The 10,181-nt window shown below is 57.2% G+C and overlaps 1 long non-coding RNA gene across 1 annotated transcript in view; it reads left to right on the top strand.

Annotated features, from left to right (window-relative positions):
* LOC117998749 overlaps window positions 1-6,669 on the top strand; it is a 9,970-nt gene extending 3,301 nt beyond the window's left edge. Inside the window, exon 3 of the long non-coding RNA XR_004676066.1 lies at window positions 5,750-6,669. This is a non-coding gene — a long non-coding RNA (uncharacterized LOC117998749). The remainder of the gene's footprint in view (window positions 1-5,749) is intronic.
* Window positions 6,670-10,181: the final 3,512 nt, after the last annotated feature.

The raw sequence follows: 10,181 nt of genomic DNA, 5'->3' as shown, positions 1-10,181 counted from the left end.
GCTCAGAAACAGAAGTGGACCCTCGGCAGCCAGAGGAGCCCCGGACATGGGTCCACAGGTCTGGCCTGGGGGGCTCAGATCTGCATGTACTTCGGTTTCCTCCTCCCCTGGAAGTAGGGGAGACACAACTCCCCACCTCCCAGGGTCACCTCCTCCTTCCCCCCTCCCCCCATCTACAGTCCTCACATTTTTAAGGGGCGTCTGGTATTGACGACTCTAGGGAAGGAGCAGGAAACGGAGCTGTCCTGTCCCAGCTGCCTGCCTGGTCTCCCAGCCTGTTGTTCACCCTCTATGTGGCCACAGGACCTCAGTGGGTCCCCCACCCCCGCCCCCAATCCTGCACCCTGACCAGTGGCCACACCCAGGTCCTAGAGAAGCAGATGTTGGAGGTTGAGGGTAGAGCAGAAATAATGGATTTCTGCTGGTTCCCCTCCCGTCCCCCTTCCCAGGGGTGACTTCGCGGTGGACTGCAGGGCACAGACCGTGGCCCCAGGTCCGGGCGTTTGGGCTGAGGGGGTTGGGGAGCAGCACGGAGGAGCTCTGTGAGGTCAGGCGAGCTGCCTAACCTCACTTAGCTCCGAGTTCTGCGTCAGCCAGCAGGATAATGGAATCCGCCTCCTAGGACAGGGTGAGGATTTTCTGAGGGGTTTTGGAAGGAATGCGGCCCCCGGTGAATTCTGGATCAACTTGCTTACTCTCTGGGTGACCTCACTCCACCTCTCTGAGCCTCAGTTTCCTAATCTGCCAAACAGAGGGAAAGAAAACGGCCTCACGGGGTTGCTGGGATACGGGATGCGGGATGCGGTGCCTAGAAGCCCAGGCAGGGAGGCCTCCTGGAATGTCACCTGCTTCCCTCCCCTTCCTTCCCCCGCTTTCTTCTTGGAGGCACCTCAGGGGAGGGGGCAGGTGAGGACCTTCCCAGCCTGGCCCAGTCCCAGCTTCTGCACTGGCCCCCCGGCTTCCCCACACTGGAGCTGCAGCTGGGTCCGAGCCGGGGCGTGACCGGTGTCCACTCGCTCCTCGGGAGGAGGAGGCCTGTGTTATGGGGCCTCTGGTTGTTTGCTGCTCCCAGTACCTTCCGAAGCTGGTTCGAGTCCGACGTTCTCACGGATCAATGAGGAGAGTCAGGAATCGGAATGAACATCCATGTCTGTCTGACTGCAAAGCCAGTGCTCTTTCTGTTCCTGCTTTTCCATGTGGGCTGTGTGTGTGTGTGTGTGTGTGTGTGTGTGTGTGTGTAGGGTCCTGCCCATCCTTCCATCCACCCAAGCCTGCGGGAAACGAAAAAGCCAGACAACAGAACAGAGGCTCGCGTGGTAGAGTGTGTAGGTGAGCGAATGAATGAATGAATGAGTGACTTACAAACAGGTGAAGGAGGGAATGAATGAGTGCCCTCGTGGAGGCCCCTTGTCCTCTTTTTTCTGGAACCCCCTTCCCCACCGTATTCTACCCCAAACTTATTCACCTCACTGCCCCATTGCCCCGGACCCCTCCTCTGCCCACCGGGCAGCCGGGGGCAGCCGTCTTGGGCCCCCCAGAGACAGGTCCCCCCCCCACAGCCCACCTGCATCCTCGGGGTGCTTTAAGGGGGTTGCCTTGGCAACCGTAAGTTTCCAGTTGAAGCAAAAAGTTCCAGCCAGGTTTGCTGCGATGGAGAATGACATGGGGAGGACCAGTGGAGAAGGTTGCCACGGCAACTGAATATTTAAGTCAAACTTCCTCGTGGGTCTCCGTGTGGGGAGATTACTTTCAGCAAGTCAGACTCGGCTCCCTTGCCAGGCAGTTCTGCCAATGCCAAGCCGCGCGCTTTAGGGACTGAAGGGCCCATTGTTCCAGGCCCATCTACTGTCCCCAGGCTTCTAAGCCCCAAGCAACTTCACGCAGGGCAGCCTCCTGGCCCAGAGCTTTTGTGTCCTCGTTCATCTCCATGTTGGGCTGCGCTTTTTGTCACTGAGTCACTCTGCACTCCCCTCTTTTGTTAACCAGTCTGTCCTTTGTCCCCCTGCAGAAGCCAGGAGGGCTCTGGGCACTGGTGAACAGTAGTTTCGGAACGGGATGGAAGAATGAGCATCTCTCTCTAGGGAGAAGGAGCGAGGCTGCTTGCAGGGAATCGGGCTGTTGGCTTCCTCTGGGTCTGAGCCCTCTCAGGGGTCCCCTTTCAGGGGCAGGGCCATCGGGAGGGGCTGGCTGAGCCGGGGTCTGCCCTCGGCCCCTCCCTCTGGCCCCAATCCAGGCTTCAAGCCTTGCAGAAGGACCACGGGGACTCCCATCACGGTGAGCCCGGCACCTGTCTGACTCACGGGGGCCCTTGGGGGACACATCTCACCCTGCCCCTGCCCCACCACAGTCCCCTTGGCTACAGGTGGCCCAGCGCCGCGGCCCCTCTCCCTGGCCCTCCGACGCCCCTCAGCTCAGTCCTCCAGGCCTTTGCACCTGCAGAGCCCCTGGCCTGACCACGCCCCGTCCGGACCCCACCGCCCTCCTCCCTGAGTCGTGCAGAAGGTGAGAAGGAAGTGCCTGCGAGAGAAGCCCACCTCCGACTCGCCTCCCAGTTTGTGCTTAGTCCTGTGTGTTTGTGTTAAAGAGTAACTCTCACCGCCCACTGGGCCCGTGGTGCCGGCATGGCCCCTCTTGTGCAAATAAGACGTTTTCAAACGGTTCTGCCACTCGGGGATTCGTTCTCTCTCGGCAGATGTTTATGTGTGATTTCTCCCCTCCTGTTCGCGTTCCTTCACTGCCTCTCCTGCCTCCCTCTGCACCGTCCGGGGTTGGGGTGGGGTGGCCGGGGTGACCTCACCTCCCTCCAGGCCTTTCTACCACTCTTAATGGGTAAATATTTACACCTGGAGGGTGTCCTGGGGAATGTCATTACCCCCCTCCTTTAAACAAGCAGATATCACTGAAGAAAAAAGGGTCCCCTGAGCCTCTCCCTCCCCACCCCCTTTACCGCCTCGGCCTAGAGCAGGGCGTGGGGGGCCTCGGGAGCCGAGGGGTCTCTTCCACTGCCTGTGCAAGGCCCCTTCCCCACCCGCTCAGTCCTCACAAGGACCTGAAGGGCCTCCTTTGGAGCTCAGAGAAGGTGAACAGCTTGGCCAGAGCAGCAGAGCTTAGTCATGGTAGAGACGTAACTTGAACTCGGGTCTGCGGGTCACACTTGAATGGATGTTCTTTCTTTGAAACCAGGTTGGGGCACGCAACACAGAGAGGCTGGACAGACAGCGGCTGCCCGCGGGACAGTGAGACCCAGGAACCGTGCACAATTCATGAGCAGGTGTTGGGTGCCTAAGGAGACACCCGTCAGAGGCTCTGGGTTCTTCTATCAGCGTGGGCAATCTGCCCACCCCTCTCATATTCCGGACGGGGGTGGTAGCCGCCCTCTCCTGACGGCGGCGCATTCCAGGGGTTCGGATGTGGGAGGGAGAGGACCATGCCGAGGCCATGCCAGCAGATCCGGGGAGCAGGGGGCTAGGTGATACCCCTTGTACCAGGATTCTGGTCTCCTAGGAGAGAGTGTCCATTGGCAGCCCCAAGCCCTCTGCTGAGGGAAACCAAGGCCCCGGAGCTCTCGTTCTAAGCAAAGTATGTCAAACTTAAGTGTGTCAAGCTTGCTGGTTCCATGTGACCCAAATCCGATTGTAGATGCCAGAGAAACTGGCCCCTTTGACCAATCCATACATGAAAAGGGGGTTCAGATACTCCTTTGGGAGCATGGAGAATTGGAATCAGGAGGCCAAAGATTGAGCTCCCAGGGTGCCCTTGTCTCGTTCTGTGACCTGGGGGTGGCGAGCACATCCCTTCTCTCAACCTCGGTTTCCCCATCTAGACAGTGGGGTGAACATCATGTGCCCCACAGGTCGCTGTGCTCCACATGGTCCAGTCTTGCCTTGGGGACACATGCAGAGAATCACCGACGAGCCACCAGAGTGTAATAAAAGGAAATTTAAGTCTTTACTTTGGCCTTTCCCCAAGGTGGGCAGGAGGATTGGGGTCAAGGAGAAGTTTATTCCTAATTCATAGCAAAATTTAGGAGTCCCCATTCCCCAGTATTCTCCATACAAACTGGAGCTGCTTCTCCCCATCTTCGCTCCCCACTCCCATCCGAACTCCCCCAGACTTTGAGCCCAAACCACCCATCAGCGTCTCTCCGCTTGTTTTTTTTTTTTTTAAAGATTTTATTTATTTATTTGAGAGAGAGAATGAGAGAGAGAGAACACATGAGAGGGGATAGGGTCAGAGGACGAAGCAGACTCCCTGCCGAGCAGGGAGCCCGATGCGGGACTCGATCCAGGGACTCCAGGATCATGACCTGAGCCGAAGGCAGTCGCTTAACCAACTGAGCCACCCAGGCGCCCCCCGCTTGGATTTTAACACGTTGATCCAAATGAGTTTCTCCTTCATGATTCTTCTCATACCAGGGAGGGCAGGGAAGCTGACTGGACCCTCAGGGAACCCGGGGTGGGTGGGGGAAGGTGAGGAGGGTCCCACGTCCGTGCTGACTGGTCCCTGCTCCTGGTCACAGGTCATGAGGCTGGAGCTAACATTTATGGCCTTTATATGCATCAGGCACTGCACAAATCTAACTCACAATGACCCCAAGGGGAGACCGTGATGGCCCCCATTGCATGGCAGAGGGATCTGAGGCCCTAGGAGGTTACATTGCCCAGGACTCACAACGAGTGGGTTAGGAGGGCCGAGTTTCAAGCTCAGGTCGTCTGACTGCAGAGCCCACACTTGCAAGCATCGTGTGTGCTGGTATCTGCCTCCTCGAGGGGGTGGACCACAGAGTCCAAAGGGCCGTGAAAGCATGTTCAGAGACTGGGACATGGAGCTCAGTAAAACTTGACTCACTGACGAACCCCCTAGCTGAATGACAGCCTTTATAAAATACGGAGTGCTTTTTTGGTGATATCTTCGAAAAGCCAAACTTTTCTATGCAATATTTTTGTCCTTAAAGTGGAGGGCACCACTTTAAAGTGGCAAGGTGTGAGCTCTGATCTGATGGGGAAAGCCTGGTGCCAGGGCCTTCATCTGCAAGGGGTTCCCTTAGGTTCCTGTAGGTGCTGAACCCAGTGGCGCGTGCCCCCACATAGCCTCCCCCCATAATCTGCGGGAGGCAGACACATCAGAAGGGCCCTCCCTGGCTCTGAGAGCACCCAGGGGAGTCTCATGAGGAGTCCTGGCAAGGCCTTTCAAGCTGTGTGATTTAGGACAAGTTCCCTAACCTTTCTGAGCCTGGATTTTGTCTTCTGGATGTTAATGTTACCTTGCAAAGTCATTGCAAGGTTGAGAGCTCCTGATACTAAATATCTAGAACTGGCCTAGGACGTGGGGAGCATCTGAGTGACGGGCTTTCTCAGGCTCAGCCCTACTGGCATTTGAGGTGGGATAATTCTCTGTCGTGGGGCTGCCATCCCGTGCATGGTAGCGCGTTCGGCAGCATCCCTGGCCTCTACCCGCTAGGGGCCAGTAGCTCCTTCCAGTTACGATAACCAAAAATGTCCCCAGATCTTGACAGATGTCCCTTGGGGACAAAATCAACCCTGCTGGAGAACCACTGGGGCTCTGGAATAATCAGAGCCATTTTTTTCTTAATTCGAAGGTCCAATTGGCTTTACCAAGCGATTCATGAATCGGGCAGCCTCCCAGCTCCTGGGATAACCGTCACTATTGTGGCCAATGAAAAGAATGCTTTTTAAATATTTTTTAATTTTTTTAATTTTTATTTTTTTAAGAATGCTTTTTTTTAAAGGGCCGTGATGAAGACAGCCCCATCCCCGGGATGCTGCTGACTACTTGTGTGTGGAGCCGGACCCTACTTATGAAATGATTAGGAACACGCGGAATCCAGATGGCAGTTGGAATATTTCATCTGGAGAAGATGAAACGTGGGAAGAGGACTATCAGTGTTCAGACTGATGATCATGCTCCCTCCCTGGTGGCGAGAGGCAGGGGACTCACACTGTGACCAGCGTCCCTCGGCCCCCATGACAAGCCTGTGAGGCTGGCTTCTACTTTTGTTGTGGGGGGAGGACGTTCAGGCTCACGGAAGGGCCCAGGACCCGGGTGATTTTGGCCCCTGGAGTGGTTTTCTCTGTCTGGGAGTGTTACTTTCCTATGACTGCCGTAACATATCACCACTCACTTAGTGGCTTCAGCAATACACATTTATGGGCGTACGATTCTGCGATCACAAGTCTCCTGCGGATGTTGTGGGGCAGGGCTGGCCCCGTGTTCCCTCCGAGGCTCTGAGGACAGTCTGTTTTCCTGCCCTTTGCAGCCTCCTGCCTTCCTGGGCTCCCGGCCCCTCCTGTCTGAAGAACCAGCAGAGCATTCAAGACCTTTTTGGCCTCCTTCTTCCCTGTGAGTACGCTGGGCCCCCCCCCCCCATAATCCAGGATAGTCTCCCTATTTTAAAGTCAGCTGATGAGCAACCTTAATTTCCCTTTGTCATGGAGCAATGTATATTTGCTGGTTCCAGGGGTTAGGACTTCTCTGGGGAGCCGTCATTTGGCCTGTCGCATGGAGAGAGCCACTGAGAAGGTTTCTCAGAGGAGGGGATGGCCGATCCGCCATCTGGAGCTGCGGGTCTGTGAGGGGAGGAAGGGGAGATCAGATACCACAGGCGAGAAGAGCCGGATGCTTGAGAGGCATTTTGCGCCTGGCTGGGGATTTCTTTTTTTTTTTTTTTAAGATTTTTTTTTAATGATTCATTTGAGACACAGAGATAGAGATAGAGAGAGAGAGATGAGAGAGAAAGCATGAGCAGGGAGAGAGGCAGAGGGAGAAGCAGGCTCCTCGCTGAGCCCGGAGTCCGATGCGGGGCTCGATTCCAGGACCCTGGGATCATGACCTGAGCTGAAGGCAGACGCTTAACCATCTGAGCCACCCAGGTGCCCCCATGGGGATTTCTGAGTCGATTCTTAGAAGTAATGGGGAGCCATGGCAGGTTCTTGAGAGCAAGGTCAGAACAGAAACACAATGCAAGCTTTTGGTGGGAGAAGCGCCTCTGCAGATGGGTCAAGGTTGGAGCAACGTGGAGGGAGGTGGGGACAGGAGGCCACCTAGGTGAGGGGGCGGGAAACCAAGAAGCCAAGAGGGGTTAGAGGAGGGGACCGCTGGAGGACACGGAGGCCTTGTGCTGCAAAGGGACAGAGCAAGGGCTTTGCAGGTTGGATGCACACCGTTCGGCTCCTTCCTAGCTGTGCGCATGGGGCAGGCTGAGCTTTACTTGTCCAAAGCTCCGTTTCCTTCTGGAAACAGACCGTGGGCATGAGAGTCCTTCTGGGCAGGGGCTTGTGGGCACAGTCCTGCAAGCCCTGCGGCAGCTACTCTGCTCCTTCCCTGCTCAGTGACAGTCCCCCTGCTCACGTTAGCACAGGCGTCTTCAGGTGCCTTGACATCTGCATTGTGCTCTCTGCACCCAGAGAGTCACTGAGTGTGGGCGCTGGGGTGGGGGTGCTCCTTCCCGCCACTCCCAAGCTCCCTCAGTCATGGTCTCAGCAGCCCTCGCCCTCAGCGGGGCTCCTTCCGACTCTCAGCCCCCAGAGTGCTGACACCTGAAGTTTAGGGGCCTTTTAGTCCCGGGGTCAACCAATTCTCTTAATGAGGTTAGAGTGAGGTCCTGCGAGTTGCAAGAGTCCTGAGGCTACAGGAGGTAAGGGGGAGGGAGGAGAGGAAGGGCAAGAAGGCTGAGGAAGATGCTTGCAGGGTGTGTCACCCTTGCGGATGCCTTGGGATGGAAGGAAGGGTACTGGCCCGGCCTTTGTATTTTTTTTTTTTTAAGATTTTATTTATTTATTTTGAGAGAGAGAGTGCAGAGAGAGAGAGCGCGCGCGCACGCATGAGCGGGGGGAGGGGCAGAGGGAGAGGGAGAAGCAGGCTCCCCGCTGAGCAAGGAGCCCGATGCAAGATTCAAACCCAGGACCCTGGGATCATGACCTGAACCCAAAGGGAGATGCTTAACGCCTGAGCCCCCCAGGCGCCCCTTGGCCTTTGTATTTTGAAGGAAGCGTGGCAGCTTCTTTGCTCTCCGGGGCTGACAAAGCGAGGTTGTCACAGAAGGCGGCTGCCCCGAAGGTCTAGGCCAGTGGGGGTGTGGGGGCTGTGGGGGGCCTGATGCTTTCAGGGTTAAGGGGAGGCCCCCCTCCAGGACAGGCAGAGGGTCAGAGGGGCTGTGGTTCCCTTCAGGCCTGGGGCACCACCAAGGGTGAGGGGCTGGGAAGGCGGAGGCCGGGGCTGGGGGCTGTCTGGGCCAGAGCTGGTGCTTGCGTGGCCACATTTGGTGGCGGGGATGGAAGGTGCTGGTGGAGGGGGCCTCCGTGGTCGTCCGCCGGGCGCCCTAATGAAGCATCACAGGCTGGACGGCTCCCTGGTCAGAGATGCCTCGGCTCTCAGCTCTGGAGGCTGGAGGTCTGAAATCAAGATGTGGGCGGGGTGGGCTTATTCGGAGGCCCATCTCCCGGCTGGTAGAGGGCTGTTTTCTCCCTGTGTCCTCACGTGGCCTTCTCTCTGTGCGGGAGCCTGTGCCTGTCTGTGGCCACATCCCCTCTTCTTAGAGGGACACCCATCCTATTGGACCAGGCCCTCTTCCCCCGGCCAAAGACCTCATTTTCACCCGACTTTCTTCTCTCAAGGCCCCATCTCCAAATACAATCACATTTCCAAGGTGCTGGGGTTAGGACTTCAACAGATGAATTCTGGGGGGGACACAATTCAGCCCACGGAAGTTGTCTAGTGGCCGGAGCCACCTCCGTGTCCCGGGGACCCGGTGACCTTGTCCTTGTGGAATCCACGGGCGGGAGAAGCGGAAGATGCTGTGTCACTAAGGACTTCCTTCCGGTCTCGGGGGAGGGTGGCGCTCGGTTTAATTCCATTTGCTTCTTAGTATTCTCTCTTTCGATAGATAATGTGGGCCCATGGAACAGAACCCATAGCGCCCAGGGGTATGAGAGGAATGTCCTCCGCCTTCCCACACCACCCCTTGGGCCCCCTCGGGCCCCTGGCCACGGGGTTGCCCTCCCCAACAGCAATGCCCACTGTGACCAGTTCTGGGGGCTCTGTCCGAGTCCCCGCCTAACTGCCATGCATCCACTTAGATCCGAGCTGCTCCGCTCCGGCTGCACGCCAACATGTCCCGGGGACCCCACCTCCAGGAGACCCGTCTCTGGGGGCAGGCCCAGCACTGGTCCAAGATGCCACCGGCTGACTCCTGAGCAGGCACGACGGAGAAACACAGCTCCGCCTGCCCCTCGACTCACTGGGCACCTCGTAGTCCATCTGGGGCAGGAAGAGGGCGGAAGGGAAGGTGGCGGCCCCGCCTGGGTACCAGACCCTCTCACACCTGCTCTAGTTTCCTCTTCATGACCTCCCCTCCAGGTGGCATCCTTGCTGCCCCTGTTTTACAGGTGAGGGAGGTGACACTCAGAGGGGCCACCCGGCCCTTGAAGGTCCTCCTGCTGGGGATGGGGAGCAGGGTCCTGGCTGGGGAGGGGTGCCCCTGCATCAACGTCTTCCTCCCCCGGGCACAGCTAATAGAAGGCTAGGAACAAAGCGGCTGCCAGGATGCGGGATGCAGTGAGACTGAGCTGGCTGATGGAGAGGAAGGGCTCTGGGAGTCACATGCTGACAGGGACTCAGGGAGCGCACTGCCCTAATTGCTTTTCCTTTGATCAAGTTTTTCCCTCCACCGCCAACTTTGGTTTTGCTGCCCCCCCACCGTTTCTCCTCCATCTGAGAAACAGCTTTCTCTGCTTTCACAGACCTTCATTCTGGCTACTCTGCCCCGACCCTTCACCCCTTGCCCGCTGGCTCCTGTCACCTTAATCCTCTGTCAGATCTTGTTCTTTAGTCTGCTCTCTCCTTGCCTGGGGAGCTCAGGGACTGACTCACTGATCCCTGACAGGACCGCAGTCTCTCAACCCTGAGCAGCAGGAGAGGAGATGAGTAGTTTCCCTGAGCTCCAGCCCCAGCCTCTACTAGGCTTTTGTCCCATCTACCCGTCCACTCATCCATTCACCCATCTGTCCATTCATCCATCCACCCATCCACCCATCCACCCACCCACATACCCATTCATCCACCCATCCACCAGTCCATCCACCCACCCATCCATACACCTATCCACTCATCCACTTGTCCATCCATCCATCCATCCACCTATTGATCCATCCATCCATCCATCC

The sequence above is a fragment of the Mirounga leonina genome, unplaced genomic scaffold (assembly GCF_011800145.1).
Source record: "Mirounga leonina isolate KUSES-001 unplaced genomic scaffold, KU_Mleo_1.0 Mir_418, whole genome shotgun sequence".
Lineage (NCBI taxonomy): Eukaryota > Metazoa > Chordata > Mammalia > Carnivora > Phocidae > Mirounga > Mirounga leonina.
This window is presented reverse-complemented; position numbering and strand designations above follow the sequence as displayed.